The 15,716-nt window shown below is 39.0% G+C and overlaps 1 protein-coding gene across 1 annotated transcript in view; it reads right to left on the bottom strand.

The window, feature by feature from the left end:
• Positions 1-10,760, bottom strand: part of LOC143030947 (COMM domain-containing protein 4) — a 311,481-nt gene extending 300,721 nt beyond the window's left edge. Inside the window, exon 1 of the mRNA XM_076194242.1 lies at positions 10,722-10,760. The gene's annotated coding sequence lies outside the window, so the exon portion shown is untranslated. The remainder of the gene's footprint in view (positions 1-10,721) is intronic.
• Positions 10,761-15,716: the final 4,956 nt, after the last annotated feature.

Raw genomic sequence — 15,716 nt, 5'->3', positions numbered from 1 at the left:
CTGAGTCGGAGGGGGGTCGTGTGATTTGTACATGATTCTGGTGTTCTCGTTCAATGTTGATCTGGTAAGGGTGGTGTTGTGTTTTCCTCCATATACTTTTCAACGGCGCCGTTATGAAGGTGGTAATATAGTCTTTTGGAGATTGTCATGGAAGTCATGCCGACGCACGAGGAAGTACGGTGCCTATAGTATATATATATATATATATATATTATTATATATATATATATATATATATATATTATATATATATATATGTATGTATACTGTATATATATATATATAATATATATATATATACATTTTATATATATACTCCAATGATGTAATGCAGCTATGGAAGAAGGAAGACATAATTCTGCCAGTCATTCAGTCAATAGATTGAATAAATTTCCTGCAAAGGCGATGATATATATAATTAACAAACAGGTAAATAGATCGCTGTATTTCTTTTGTAACCATCTTAACGGCTTGACGGTCAGTCCTTTACTCGCAATTAAGACAAGTTTGGCGTTTTTTAATATTTCACACTTACGCAAGACTGTTTTACTCAACCCCTAGGCAATTAGGTTGAAAGCTACCTCGACTGAAGAAGTATCCCAATCAACTCCCAAAAGAGGCAGACATAGTGAATTTAGGAATCGCATCCTGTTGAGGTTAGCTGCCAGCAACGGGTTACCTGATTTGGCATCTTCTCTATGCTTAAAAACCCATGATAGTAAAATCTTAAAAATGAAAAATTCGTAACACTGTTAACGCGGCATATAATGAAGCGTCCAGGATATTGATCCAAGGATCAGACATCTGCTGCTATCCTATGAAAATCGTTAACGTAAAATCTACGGCCAATACTTGGAATAATCATTATACAAAAATTGTATCAAGAGAAACAAAGACTTTATTCGAGACTTCTTAACAATTGATCAAATTCAGTATCAAATACCGCTACATTCAAATTAAAGTCTATTGTTTCATAAAACTGAGAAATAATGATAATAATAATAATAATAATTGATAAAGGCCTGGGTTCATTTACTGTATAATAATAAAAAAAATCTTGGATAATTCTGATAAAATTTCTTTACAGAAAGCACAAACGAAAGCTTTTTTTTTTTTGCATTACTGGATGTTATATGGCTGGGTTTAATGCAATATGTAATGTCATGAACAGGGATTTCCTTCCGTCATCACAATAATAATCTTGTATAGTTTTTACGCTTATTTCACAGGAAAGAATGAATGAAGAAAGATTATCTAAAGAGGTTCACTCCCTCCACCTCCCTGGCAGAGGTGGAAGGAGTGAACCTGGAGGGACGACCGAGGATGAGATGGATGGATGTGGTGAAAGGGGAATTCAGCAAGAGGGGAATGTCTGTTGAACAAGGAAGGGGGAAGGTAGGAGATAGCGGTGAGTAGATGGCTGTGTATAGAAGATACTGTGATGCAAGAAAGGGAGAGGGTGGGGGATAAGGGGTAGGGGGTGGTTATGTACAGTATGAATAATATTTTGACGCAACTCGAAGGGCTTCTCCCCATCTTCTCTTTTTCTACATGAAGAGACGAAGAGGGGGAGAGCGTCGCCAATTAGGTGAAGCGTTCTTGCTGTGGATGTACTGTGCCTTTCTGCATTGCTTCTGACCCAGGGCAGTGAGAGGGATACAGGGATGACCCGTCATCCATGAGGAGCTAAGATGAGAGGGAAGAAAGGGTGGTAGATGGGAGTGGAATGGGTAGGAGTGAAATGGGTGGGAGTGGGTGCTTGCCTTTTGATTTGGCTACCTCCCTGGTAAGGGGGAAAAAGCCCTTGGTTTATAGATGTTTGTTAAAACTCAGCATCAGTTCCAACTGTAAATTCATTTATTTTGCAACTAATAAATACATCTCTTAGACTCGGATTTCTCTGGAGAAGCACAAAGTGCCAAGATCACACCTACGTGCATGTGGATATGAAGGAACTCTGGGAAAATTAATTACCTATATCAATCATCATAGCTGTTATCGAAATTATCTAAAGATTACATACGAACACATTGTAGCCCACTTAAACAATCTCTGTGTTACTCGTTGAAACAACAATTTGGCGTCCAAAAATCCGCACATGATCACTTTCTAATAGGTACTATCCAATCCAATTAGTAGAAAGAGAATATTTGACCCACATTTTGAGACCTTATAAGGCCTTCCATAACACTGGCTATTCTTCAGTAGACCAGCTTAATTGTCACACCAGACTAGGAGGCAGTTTACGATTTGACTGAGGAATATGGCAGCTCCAGCCCCGCCCGCCTGGAATGCATTCAAATAACGGCACTCCCAATCAGCACAGCACCACGAGTGAACTTTATTCTTAATGCAAACACTTAATGCACAATAGCACATCCCCCTTTTCAATAAAACAAAAGAAGAAGAAAACACAAACACCACAACAGAAATAATCTCAATCGGAGCACAGATAAAGAAAACAATTTACAACATAACAAATATTGCCCCCCGCCCCCCGGGCCACATCCCTCAACCCCAATCAATCAACTCCCTAACAAACCACATACTGGCAGGTGATCTGAATTCATATCGCCAAATCTGGCTTACCACCCAAACAGCAGACCGAAGAGGACACAAAATACTAGAATAACTCCACAACATTAACACATAAATTACACCAATCACCCCTCATGTCACCAACCAATACAACCTATATACAAGAGACCATTCATTAACTATGAAAAGACTACACAAATGATAAAGAGAAAATATTAGAGACCTTTGATATTGACCAATTCCTATCCTTAGATAGAACTCTGGATAATGCGGTGACCATCCAGAAGAAAAGCAAAAGACATGTTCCCAAAGGCTATAGAAATAAAAACATTATAGCCCCCCACACAAGAGATAGCAACATCAAGGAAAAAATGAACAAGCTTAAAAGCATAAATGACTTAGCAGAACAAGAAAAAGAACTGTAACATTTAAACATAAACATCACTAAAAGAATCAGACAATTGCAAATAAAGAACTGGGAAAATAAATACAATACATTGGAAATAAGGTAACAAAAAATGTGGAGAGTTGTAAAAACGAAAAAAAAAAAAAAATAGTAAATCCTCTTCCCATCCATGAAACAGTTGGAACAATACAGTGCAACATCATCAACGTACACTTTCCAAAACAAGTTTCAACTCTAGCAAATATGAAAATAATAAAAAATATGAAAAAAAATCAAGCCAGATACAGATGTCACATCTCCTTTCACCAACAAAGATGTAGAAATGGCAACAAAGAAATTTAAATACTTATTTAAAACATCACACATTCCTTCCTTTGAATATTCAAGTTGACCGTCAGCAGATAATAGTGGGCCAATGTGAATCCTAATAACCTCTTCATCTCTAATGTAACCATGGAATCCCTTGGGATTTTCTTTGGATTTATCAGCGATATTCATTTTATATTATTGTTTTCGTCTTTTTATTGTTTTCTTTTTTTCTAAATCACTCTGTATTATTACATAAGTATGATAGTCATTAGGTGCACCCGAGCAATTGTATTTCTTATAAGCCTGTCTTTTTAGCACTACTTTTTTCAGTTTATTTGTCAAACCATTTTGGACGAGCCTGATTTTTTTTTTTTGGGGGGGGGGTGGGGGGGGCGTCTATCCTTCAACGGGATGTAAGTATGAATAAGCTTAGTAAGCGTATTTTTAAACATTTTCCACATCTGATCTACAGGTCTTTCGCTTAATTTTGTCTCCCAATCTGTAAGCTGAGGCTCCTGACGTAGTCCTATGAACTGAGTTTGACTAAAATTGGATATTTTAGAAACACAAGTATCTATTCTAAAAAAAATTAGCATTTTGAATCTAAGTTGTGATCGCTACTTGCAATAGTTTCACCAACTTCTACATTGGTTATCATGCTTTCGCGGCTAGTGATCAATAGATCGAGTAAGTTTCCATGTCTTGTGGGCTTTTTACATGCTGAACTAAATAATTTTCAGGGAGAAAATCTATCAAGCGACTAACTGTACGGCCATGTTCAAGAGTCATCCAATCAATGTCAGTAAAATTAAAATCAGCCATTATTAATAAGTCCCGATTGCAGAAACTAGACAGTTCTTGAAACAACAGTTTGTTGTCAGCTAATGATAATGTTTTTGGCCTATATATTATACCTACATTTATTTTTTGTCCATTTGTTTGGGTTAATTCTACCCACAAACTATCATATGCATCCTGTTTCACTTTCTCTAAAACACAAGCATGGACATTGTTTTTAACATACAATAGAACACTCCCCCCCCCACCACCATTCTTGTGGTTTCTATCCTGATGAAAGTGTATAAATCCCGCAATACCTTCAAACTCTCCACAATTTATCCATGTCTCGGCTATTCCTATCATATTGAGATTTTCGCTTTTGACATACGCCTATACTTCTTGAAATTTGTTCCTAATACTACGAACATTTAAAGTACATGGCATTTAACTCGTGACTCTTTTTGACACGTTTTGATTTTGAATATCATGCCTTGCATTATAATTTTGTTCTTTATTGACACCTTGCTCTATGTTGACATTTGGTCCTTCATTGGCATTCAATGCCTCATGGACATTTGCCCCTTCAAGGACATCTGGTCCCTCAAGGTCATCCGATCTATTATGTATACCTTGCGCCCCTACGTCACCGCGTTCCACACCGGCCACCCGTTGTTCATTGACATTCTGTCCGGCATCCCATAAAATTATATTCTTTCTTCCACCGACATTATATCCTACTGTGATATTTTGTTCACTATCATTACATACCATCGTGATATTTTGTCCACGATCATTACATACTATCGTGATATTTTGTCCTCCATTATCATTATATTCCGTCGTGATATTTTGTCCTCTACTATTATTACATCCCATCGTGACATTTTGTCCTTTTACATTACATCCTTATGTAATATTTCTTCCTCTACCGATGTTATATCCTAAAATGATATTTTGACCTACACTGATATATTGCTCTACATTTTGCTATACCCTACTGTGTTTTCCCCAATATACTCTATTTCCCCCTCCTTTTGAGTTTCTACCCCAAAAAAAGGAACTAGTTCATTACAAACTCCCACAATGAGGTTTGTAAGAATATCTTTGCCTCTGCGAGTAAGGTGGATCCTATCAGAAGCATAAAGGTCATGAAGCCTGGAAAAGAGATACCAAGGATCAAGAAAGTGATATCCCATTTGCGTGATATCCTTTCATTGATCCCTATGGCTCTACTCTTCCAACACGAGCCAGCGTAGATCCTCGGAAGGATCCCACAGACAACGTGACGGCTTCCACGCTCCTTCATCTCCTGAAGGAGGACCTTGTAATTCCAAACAAGTTCCTCTGATCTCACCCTACTCACATCGTTACTTACCGTATGAACAATCGTAACCGTGTTTGTCCGCCTTTGCTCCCTGCTGGTCTGGGTACAATCGGCGATCCCACGGCCCGGTTGACATACAAGCTTGCAACGTCGTTTAGTCTTCCGCTGCAGGATGTCGTCATAGCCTCCCACCATGGAGTACCCCACCACCAAGAATGCCTGATTTTCGGTCACCTCATCCTCCAGAACAAAAGGATTGGCTAGAGCCAGCGGTTGCTCCGCAGGGCACCCACTTACTGAACGCAGGCTCGACAAACGGGACCCCACTGAGCGCCACTCGCTCACGGCAGTGGCAGAAGTGGAAGAGGTGGAATGCTCTTTGGGCTGTGAGGAGGATTCACTCTTCTCACGAAGCGCACATTTGAGAAGACGAATCTCCTCCTTACACATCCTGAGACGGTCCTCCAGGTTCACACAACCTTCACAAGCCCTTTCGCTCCTCCCTCGGTAATACAAACAGCAAAGAGAAAATATAAGCCAACAAAAGAAACAAAAGCGGTCACTAAATAAACTAAGTTCACGAAGCTTACTCTGCTTACCTTATGCTATTACTCCTACCTTTAGAGTACAGAAACAGACTACTGTTTTGATTCTAAATTACTAGAACACTACACTTTATCTTATACACAACACAATCACTTATCACTATTCGAAGATATAAACTTCACAAGAAGTAATAAACTTAAAAAGAGGTATTCTCTAGCTAGTGTCTCGGCAGAAGACGAGTTCTCAAGCTAAGGTTACGGAGTAGAACTTCTCATTGGTCACAGCCAGGCTGGTCCTCGGCAAAAAGCGATGACCAATCAGCCCGCAGCATTATAAGACGTCCGGCAAGATGATCCGCTATGAGGGTATAAATTACGATGTTCTGTATTCGTCTGTTACTCTGAAGAAGACGTAATGTCAAAACGTTAGATTACATTAGGGTTCCTGGTTGAACCTGGGTTTCCTTACCACCTTTTTCACTCACATATGTACACACACACACACACACACACACACACACACACACGCACACACACACACACACACACATATATAAATATATATATATATATGTGTGTGTGTGTGTATATATATATATATATATATACACATATATGTACAGTATACTATACACACACGCACACACACACACACATATATATGTGAAAGATGGTAGAATCTACGATCATTGAATTTCAGCCCAACATGAATATTTCAAAGGGGCAATGGTCCCCGGACATAATGTCCGGACTCTTCATCTCCAACCTAGTGAAAGCTCATTTGCCTCCTGACCTCACATACAGAGTGAGAAGAGGGTAGAGATATCTTCCCATGTTCCCCTTTCTTTTGTTAAGGGTGCTACTTAAACAGTGCGCCCTCTCTCTTATTTGTATCTACTGAAGAGGATTGCAGTTTGCAATCGAAATATATAGATTCCCCGTTTCCAGTCTTTTCTACTCCAACAGTGGTTTCTACGTTATTGACAGATGTGTGATTACATTTTTCACCTGTAATATATATATATAGATATAGATATATATAAATATATATATATATATATATATATATATATATCTGTGCGCGAGCGCGCGCGCGCGCGCGTGTGTGTGTGTGTGTGTGTGTGTGTGTGTGTGTGTGTGTGTGTGTGCGTGGTCATGTGCATGCGTGTGCGTATACATACATGAATACGGACACATTCATTTATGCTACTCTAAATCGGCGCAATTAAATCGTAGGTATATAATATCCACTATAACGGATGACTCTCATGGAAGCAGTCAATCACTGCGGGGATTATAACATGACTGACTTTGTGAGGGGAAGAACCCTGGCCGAGGCGAGCGCGATGGCTCGTTTATACGGAAGGAGAGGAGAGTAGCCGGGGGCAGCGGGAAGGCGAAGTCGAGAGCCCAGAACGAAGGGTTAGCGGGCGAGTTAGACGGGGTTTGCACAATCTAACGGTTCGTCGAACGCGGTTCGACAGACACGTGTTTAAAGTGATGTGTGAACGTGTGAACGGGGTATTTGGTTGTCGAACGAAGTTCGACAACCAAATACCCCGTTCACACGTTCACACATCACTGTAAACACGTGTCTGTCGAACCGCGTTCGACGAACCGTTAGACCCGTGTAAAACCCCCCCCCCCCTTTAAACGGAACTCCGAAGCAAGACCGGAAACTGAGATAAGTCTGCCGTGGTCAACGAAGATATAACAAGTTGATTGTAATTTGGGTCACATATACACGCGCACGCGCGCACACACACACCACACACACACACACACACACACACTCTCTCTCTCTCTCTCTCTCTCTCTCTCTCTCTCTCTCTCTCTCTCTCTCTCTCGATGGCGCAGTGGTAGAGTTCGCGGTCGACACTACGGCGGTCCGAGTTCGAATCCCGCCCAGGGCTGAAATTATTTCAAAATCGATGCGCTGCGAGTCGTTACTCTAACTCTCCTGGGTGGGGAGTTGGGTGTGTGTGTGCGTGTAAGGTTACGGCAATAATCATGGATCGGGCATATATGAGCTCTGAGCTCTTCCGGGAGGGAAATCGCTGTCGATCATTACCCCACACGTGATCCAAGACCATGGTGAATCACACGCAAACACTAATGCAGTCAGACGATACAAATAAATTGAAAGATAAATTTGAATAATAGAAGCATAGAGACGGAAATTTACAAACATAGCCTTTTTTTTTTGTACATCAAAATAATTATGAATATAGCAATTTTTCAGTTACATAAAAATTAAACAAAACCAGCCTCAAAACATCTCTAAAACATTTTCACTAACGTTCCAATCTAGAACCCCTCAGTACTCCATCCATTGGCCCATGTAGTTCTTTAGCATTGAGATCCCCCAACACCACTACATTCACATTCCTCCCAAAACACTCAATCCAGAGAGCCTCAATTTTACTTTTCTCACTACCAGAATTGTATGCATTCACAAAAACTCACATCAACACTCCAGCTTCACTTTCGCCCACATTAACCTGGAAGACACCTCCATTCCACCACACACTTTACTACCTCATCCCTTACCAACAGAGCAACTCCTTCTCTCCCTATTCCTTCATCACTCCAGACACCCTCCTCACCAATTTTCCAAACTCAAACTCGCCACTCCAATTCAATTTAGTTTCACTCAAACCCCTTTCACACTAGGCAACTAGTGACCGTCACTAGTGGCGGTCACTAGTTGTCTAGTGTTAAAGTCTCGGGCAACTGCAAGCAACCAGTGATTGTCACCGAGTTGTGGAATCCTTTCTCATCATCTGCTGGCTTTACTGGTCAAGAAAAAGAGACGGTCGGTGACGGCAACTGCCAGTGACGGTCACATGTTACCGGAGCGGGCAACAGCCATAGCCTGTTGCGCAACCGGGCAACCGAAGTGACGTAGCGTGAAAGGCTCAATTTAAAATAATGGTAGGCAACTAGTGGCCGTCACTAGTTGCCTAGTGTGAAAGGCCCCTTAAAGCGGGCACATCCAACTTCCTTCTCTCAAACAAACCGCCATTCTCTTCCCTTTCACTCTCATCTGTACCACAACTACGCACATTTAATGACTCAGTTATTAAAGTTTTGGTTGAAGGAATCCTCTCAGACCCTCTTATGCGTTGAATTTTCGTAGGATGAACATATAGAGAGCAGGATCCCTAGTCCCATCACTCTGTCCCACTTAGCCGCCTTTCCGACACGGATGGGAAACAGTGACAAAATCCCCCTAAAGTATTAGTAGATACCCAAGTAGCAGTAGATACCCAAGTAATGGTTCAATACCATTGCAGTGGTTAGATACCCTAGTGTGTGTGTTGAAAATTATGAAAACTGGCAAGGGACCTGGGTTGGATGGATATCATGCGAAGTGTCTGGGAAAGGGAGGAAAGGTTATCGCAGATTGGCTATTGAAGTTGTTTAATATGTCTCTAAGGGAGGGGATCATGCCAGAGAGCTGGAGTAGTGCTTGAATTAGTCCCGCTTTACAAAGGAAAAGGAGACATATGAATGTAGTAGTTTCAAAGGGATCAGATTATTGAATCTAATTGGAAAGGCATATAGGAGGATGTTAAATGAGAGGAATAGGAGAGAACCAGAGGAAGTAATTGGTGAAGAATAGCGCGAGTTTATGAAATTCAGAAGGTTCGTCGATCAAATTTTTGTTGTAAGGCAGAATGCTGAAGAGGACTACAGATAGTAGTCGAAATATACAGTTTCCCTGTATTTTCCGTCATTATTTCTCCGATAGTGTGTTTATAGTGAACTTTTACAAATGTGTTATAACATACCAATTTCCAATACACGGTCAAGTATGAAAGTGGTTGTCTACGGAAAGGTACAGTTATAGTGGATTGGCTAGTAAGATTATTTAGTGTGTGTCTAAGGGAGGAGAGGGTACTGGAGTGTTGGAGGAGTTTTTGTACGGTTCCGCCTTACACAGGATAAGGGACAAATGCGAATGTAGTAGTTTTAGAGGGATTAGTTTGTTGAGCGTAGTTGGAATGGCTTATGGGAGGGTTTTAACGGAGAGGATCAAGAGAGGAACAGAGGGAACAATTGGTGAGGAGCAATGTGGGTTTAAGGAAGGTAGAGGGTGCGAATATCAAAATTTGATGGTATGGCAGATTTGCGAGATTTTTTATTTTTTATTTTATTTTTCTATTTATTTATTTTATTTATTTGTTTATTTTATTATTATTATTATTATTATTATTATTATTATTACTTTTTTTTTTTTTTTTTTTTTTTTTACAAAAGGTAAGGATCGTTATCTACCACTGGTTTTGTGGCTGCTGCAAGATTCCAGGCCCTGAAACCCTACTCATCCAATTAAAATATCAACAATTACTTTCATCTGAGTGAAGGCTATTTTCAGTAATTGAAAAAATACTTCCGCAAAAAATTCTTGCCATTCACACATACTGTACGTTTGATATGCATAAACACAAAATGAGATGCGGACAAAAACTTTGGCTCGGACGGCGTTACTTATGAATTGGTACAATTTCTTATGCACCATATAATTGCTTTACCACGTGATACTTACACTCGATAGAAAATTGAATCATCATATGTCAAATAGTGATAGAGATTGTCCTTCCACAATTTCATAATCAGAAGAAAATCAATACCCACCCCCCGCGTAGTGACGTTCCCTCAGCTGAACAGAGGAGCAGCCAGTCAGTGCCAGAGCAAATTCGGTGTAGTACGTTACCTTGCAGAATAGGCCAGTTGATTTTTTTTTTCATATCAAACAAAATTATCAATAACAACATCAACCCCTACACAAACGCACACAAATAGGAGAACATACCTTTATGTCAGCGGAATAATCGATTTCTGCAGACCTGAAATAAAAGAAAAATATGTTAGAGGAACAATATCCTGCAGGTACAGAAAGCAAATGTAGACAAGATTAATAGCAAGTCATAGAGGACGGGGGATATCGGTGAATCATTCAGAGAGAGAAATAGAGAGAACGAGCTACCGAGCGAGAGACAGACAGACAGAGAGAGAGAGAGAAAGAGAAAGGGAGAGGGAGTGTGTGTGTGTGTGTGTGTGTGTGTGTGTGTGTGTGTGTGTGTGTGTGTGTGTGTGTGTGTGTGTGTGTGTGTGTGTGATTCACCTTGGTCTTTGGATCACGTGTTGGACTCGTGATCGACAGCTATTACCCTCCCGGAAGAGAGCTCAGAGCTCGTATGGCCGATCTATGGGTCTATGACCTTACACGCACACACACCAACTCCCCGCCCACGAGAGCTGGACTAACGACTCGAAGCGCAGCGATACTGAAATAATTTCAGCCCTGGGCAGGATTCGAACCAGGTACCGACGGTACCACCGTACTGACAGTCTGGGGCTCTACCAACCGCGCCACCGAGTCGTGTGTGTGTGTGTGTGTGTGTGTGTGTGTGTGTGTGTGTGTGTGTGTGTGTGTGTGTGTGTGTGTGTGTGTGCGAGAGAGAGAGATAGAGAGAGAGAGAGAGAGAGAGAGAGAGAGAGAGAGAGAGAGAGAGAGAGAGAGAGAGAGAGAGAGAGAGAGAGAGAGAGAGAGAGAGAGGAGAGAGAGAGAGAGGGAGAGAGAGAGAGAGAGAGAGAGAGAGAGAGAGAGAGAGAGAGAGAGAGAGAGAGAGAGAGAGAGAGAGAGAGAGAGAGAGAGAGAGAGAGAGAGAGAGAGAGAGAGAGAGAGAGAGAGAGATTGATAAAGAAAGAGAAATGGGAGTGGAGAGAGAGATGTAAATAATTGTTTTCTTCTGTTTCTGTAGTGAATTTGATACAAAGGTCCAGATACACTTGTGGCAACACGCCACTACTATAGTATCCCCTTTTGTGACAAAAATTACTATGATTAATATCATTCATATTTGTAATAATGATCCAACTTGGTTCCTTCTATCAAATTCACTATAGAAATAGAAGAAAATCATAATTTACCTTTTTTTTTATTTACAGAAATGAAAGGTTTTTTAAATTTGATGTATACAGGAAACCCACCATTGTTCTTTCGTATGTCCTTTTTCTATTATTCTCATCATTACAGGACAAAGACGTCAGTGTTATCATCAATGTTCCTTAGAGCGCACCGAATTTGTAGTCCGGAGTATTTGGATAATGAATCTTCAAGAGTATTTTACATAGCTTTAATCTAAAATATCCTAAGCACTCCATAGATAGTTCTCTAAAAATAGCTGTATAGTCTAACTGTGAGGCAAATCCAGTACCACCTTTGATTAAAAAAACTTACTTGTTCTTCCTTTCCACGAGAATTCCGTCAGACTATCTCACATTCTTAAGAATTTCATCATCCAAGTAGCAGTTAAAAACTCAAATACATTTGAAAACGTTTTAGTCAAAAAATCTCCTAAAATGAGGAAGGATGCGTATACTCAATTCCATATAAAGAAACAGATGCTATATTGGTCAGACTAGAACAGAATTAAACAACACAAGTATAGCGTCAGAAAAGAACAAATGCACAACGCGTTATTTGTTCACCTGAGACATTTCAACAACTGTATTTAATTGGGAGGGTGCTAAAGAAATTATGAAAAAGTATCACATTTGAGCAGAAATATAATAGAATCTAGTCTGATCATCTGACCATGGATAAATTTGTCAACAAATTAACCCATTAAAAACTCCGATGACAAGATTTTTGTCATTTGGTCAAATAAAACAAAAAATCATAAAACACCAAAATGTTTGATCAACCAATTTGGTGTATTATGAATTTTTGTATAATTTGACCAAATGACAAAGACATCTTGTCATCGGAGTTGAATGGGTTAACCCAAGGACTGTACAAACTGGACAATTTCATCATTTAGATCAGTGGTTCCCAAATTGGAGGTAAATTACCCTCTGGGGGAGGGGAGGTAACAAATTTTCGGGGGTAATGGAGGGGTGAAAAAAAAATTCTGAAAATAAAGAAAACATTGCGGTACCTGGCATTAGGATTAATGTTAAATTAGTACGTTTAGTTTGCACAGTTGAAAAAAAAAAAAAAAAAAAAGTTTGGGAACCAATGACTTAGAGATTAACCCCTTAAAACTCCGATGACAAGATGTCTTGTCATTTGGTCAAATAAAACAAAAAATCATAAAACACAAGACCAAATGTTTGATCAAACACCAGAAAAATATACGTCATAGTCCTCGCTTCGCTCGCTCGCGAGCGAGCGAAGCGAGGACTACTGACGTCATATTTTTCTGGTGTTTGATCAACTTTATGTTTATGATTTTTTGTTTTATTTGACCAAATGACAAGACATCTTGTCATCGGAGTTTAATGGGTTAAACTCCATGACAAGATGTCAGCCCAAATAAACAAAAAATCATAAAACACCAAAATGTTTGATCAAACACCAGAAAAAAATATGACGTTCAGTTCCTCGCTTCACCCTACATTTTTTCTGGTGTCGTGAGCGAAGCGAGGACTGACGTCATATTTTTCTGGTGTTTGATCAAACATTTTGGTGTTTTATGATTTTTTGTTTTATTTGACCAAATGACAAGACATCTTGTCATCGGAGTTTAATGGGAACACCGTTTTCAAATAACTAATAAGTCCACGAGACTATAAAAATAACCGAGCAAGTGGGTCTGCCCCACATCTATCATAACTCTTAACTTCCTTCCATTTCAATCTTTCCTTCAACTAAACCACCAAATCTCCCCTCCCTCCCTCTCCCCCATCTTATCTATCCAGCCCTCTAACTAAAATAACTAATATTTTATTTCATTGAGGTGTGGTTCAGACATTTTGTGCATATCAGTTGCGGTATTAACTCTATTGTTGATTGAGGGTTCAAATGGATTTTTTTCTTCTCATTAAACCCATTAAACTCCGATGACAAGATTCTTGTCATTTGGTCAAATAAAAAAAAAAAAAATCATAAAACACCAAAATGTTTGATCAAACACCAGAAAAATATGACGTCACTGACGTCATATTTTTCTGGTGTTTGATCAAACATTTTGGTGTTTTATGATTTTTTTTTTTATTTGACCAAATGACAAGAATCTTGTCATCGGAGTTTAATGGGTTAATGCTAATACGTACCCGATCTTATTTTTCCACGAGAGAGAAAGCATATCTTATTATTTCATAATTGAGAAAGCGTATCATGTGATTGTAGAGGAGAGATATAAATCCTATCATTTAGAAATTATTGTAACGTATTGACTTTTTCTTTTTATAAGCTTTAGTCTGCTTAATCTGTAGTATTTTTCATAAATTATTTTGCGTTTTATCATGACTGAAAATAATGCCATTATTAATAAGCACTTCATAAGCTTTAGTCTGTATAATCTGTAGTATTTTTCATAAATTATTTTGCGTTTTATCAGGAATAAAGATAATGCGATTATTAATAAGCACTTCAAAGTGTCTTCTCATAGGTATTTTAGTAAATGCAATTTTTTTCATATGTTTTCCATAATGAAATAGGATATCATTTAATATGCCGTAAAATCTCAATGACGTTACGAAATCAACTTTACTTGTAGATATTTCGTTATTCCTACCCATTAAACTCCGATGACAAGATTCTTGTCATTTGGTCAAATAAAACAAAACATCATAAAACACCAAAATGTTTGATCAAACACCAGAAAAATATGACGTCAGTCCTCGCTTCGCACAAAGCGATGACTGGCGTCATATTTTTCTTATTGGTACCTTTGAAAATGTCTTAATAGACGAAAACGTAAATGACTTGCGAAGTATATATGTTTTTTTATTTCAATTTCCCTGGTTAATCTGCAAAAATAGTTCATCACGTGTGTTTTGTGAGTAACCAGAAATTAAACAGACTTTTTGCATATATATGTATATATATATATATAATATATATATATATAATATATATATATATATATATATATATATTATGTGTGTGTGTGTGTGTGTGGTGTGTGTGTGGTGGTGTGTGTGTGTGTGTGTGTGTGTGTGTGTGTGTGTGTGTGTGTGTATGATTTAGGGGACGGCTCCTATGCTCACCTACATAGACTTATTCTAATCCTCTTTACCTCCTCCCCCCTCCTCCACCATGTTGTTTTCCTCCCTCACCCCACAAACGGAATAAAAAATCTGTTGGCGTTAGCTAGAACAAAATCTGTATAAGTGCCTTCATATCTGCCAGAGGATCACATTCAGTATTTCCGTTTCCCAAAGATCATAAGCATCAGAAACACTTGATTGGCTGGCCTGTTTCACTCAAGCGTGATGACGTCATCCCTTTCTGTAGAGAATCGGGGAACAAATGAGATTTTATAATTTTGTTTTGTATTTTCTAAGCTCTCTCCTTGGTAAAACGGAAAATTCGCTCACGTTTCTCAAGTGATTTAATGATAATAACGGTCATCATGTACGGTAATAAATAAAGAGCAAAATATGACGGTTTTCCATCACACTTTTAATTTATTGTAGCTACACAGTCAAATCTTAATTAGCTTGGCGTTAGGGTTAATATATTATGTCAGACGCTTTCCATTGAAATGCATGAACTGAGCCCCGGCCCCGACATTGGACTGCATCAAAACCAACAAAGCAAGTTTCGGCAATCTAGGCCTCTGTAAAACGATCTCGCCAAGACGAAATTTAAAGTTCATCCATCTTTGATATCCAAAGATGGCAACTTATCTTTCTAACTGAATAACAGGTGCGTTTATACCAGATGACATGTGTAACCAACTTCTCTATCCATTTATCATATTTACTCCTATCAAGAATTTAAACATCAACGCTAGAAAATGACTGTCCCGACCCTTCTTCAATTCTTTTGAAGAACTTGTTTTCACTTTGAATC

The sequence above is a fragment of the Oratosquilla oratoria genome, chromosome 12 (genome assembly GCF_046742065.1).
Source record: "Oratosquilla oratoria isolate Oo_2021 chromosome 12, ASM4674206v1, whole genome shotgun sequence".
In the NCBI taxonomy this organism is placed as follows: domain Eukaryota; kingdom Metazoa; phylum Arthropoda; class Malacostraca; order Stomatopoda; family Squillidae; genus Oratosquilla; species Oratosquilla oratoria.
Note: the sequence above shows the minus strand (reverse complement) of the source record. Positions and strands in the feature narration are given on the sequence as shown.